Here is a 1,536-nt window from a genome sequence, read left to right on the forward strand (position 1 = left end):
CCGAGTCCCCGGGACGTTTGGAATGATAGGACGAGTCTGTGAAGTTGAGGAATGATTGTTTGCTATCTTTATCCTTTTGAGACCCTTTTTAAAGCATTAATATGATATTGGACGCTATAACCCACGTTGCCCAGCATGAAATTGTGCAGCCTCCCTAAAACTGTGTTTTTGTATTTTCCATTTATTTATTTTCAGTTTTCGCACCAATAAAGGCATGGGTTACTCTGCACACTTTGTGGGTGGATGTTTGATAGTGACCTCATTAAAAACGAAGGGGAAAGGATTCCAGCACTGTGTAAAGTACGACTTCAAACCACAGAAGGTACGAAAGGAACACGACACGAAGCACAACACAGGTACTGGTTTGGTGAACGAGGCCAACCAAACATTCATGCACACAAAAAAGACAAAGCCTGGAAATGTCATTGTAGATGGTTCAATGTAATCATATGTCTGCACATACATAATCAATCACTTGCACACACACAATAAATCTGGACCTTGCTGTAAGAAAGAACTGTCGCCTCTTACCTGACTCTTGGGAGAAGCCAAACTAGAAGGAGGAGGAATGAGGGCAACGGGAGAGACGGATGATCCAATACTCCCAGTCCCTTCCAGGCACGGCACACACGGACGACCATTGCAGCGGACAATTTGAAACATCCTCCTCCTTCCCCTTGGGCATGAAGGCCCCACCTTACCTCAATAAACCTCATGAGGACCCAGAACTCATTTTAGCTGATTTTTCACTCTATTTTTAATGCCTTATTTCGTGTCCGGAAGAAACCATAATAACCTATTTCACTGTGGCAACATCGGTAACCTATTTTACTGGTTGTAAGGCTGAGGATGAAACCGGAAATCTAAGTAGGTGGGATCGTAGCTTGAGGGGAATCCTGAAACGTGATGGAAGCAGGCCAATTGACATGACATGCTGACTTATTGATATCTTGTGTGTGTGATTGATGCTCCACACATTCAGTAGGAGTTTGCCATTGTGAGAGTCTGCTTATTTTTGTTATTTTGCAGTGGTATATGGTGACTCTCGTTCACGTCTACAACCGCTGGAAAAACAGTGAGATTAGCTGCTATGTGAATGGCGAACTGGCTTCCTTTGGAGACATCGCCTGGTTTGTCAACACCAGTGACGTAAGTAGCGACAATTTCAAACATCATTTGCTATTTGCGAATCACCCAGTAGGGACCACCACAAGCTCACAAGATCTGAATACATTCTTACGAATAATATTTTAAAGGAGCAGTTTGACATTTTTCAAATGACTCCCATTTGCTATTCTTGGATGAGAAAATTGATACCGCTCCCGTGTCTGTCAAGGTTAATATTAAGCTGCAGCAGATTAGTTTACCAGCCTGAAGAGTGCAAACGGTGGAAGTCACTGCACCAAGAAACAGGCTCACACGCCCCCTTAAACCACAAGTTTGTGTTGTTTTTACTCTTACTTTACTCATTAAACAAACAAGATATGACATGGTGGTATCGTTCTTCTCGTCTAACACTTGGCAAGAAAGTCAATA

The 1,536-nt window shown here is 42.8% G+C and overlaps 1 long non-coding RNA gene across 1 annotated transcript; it reads left to right on the forward strand.

The window, feature by feature from the left end:
- Nucleotides 1-15: 15 nt before the first annotated feature.
- LOC116380801 (uncharacterized) lies at nucleotides 16-1,067 on the forward strand. Its single transcript, XR_004212611.1, has 2 exons — nucleotides 16-322; nucleotides 1,030-1,067. It is a non-coding gene; the product is annotated as an uncharacterized LOC116380801 (long non-coding RNA).
- The last annotated feature ends 469 nt before the right edge of the window (nucleotides 1,068-1,536 follow it).

This window comes from Anarrhichthys ocellatus, unplaced genomic scaffold (genome assembly GCF_004355925.1).
Source record: "Anarrhichthys ocellatus isolate YVR2014 unplaced genomic scaffold, GSC_Weel_1.0 scaffold8954, whole genome shotgun sequence".
Lineage (NCBI taxonomy): Eukaryota > Metazoa > Chordata > Actinopteri > Perciformes > Anarhichadidae > Anarrhichthys > Anarrhichthys ocellatus.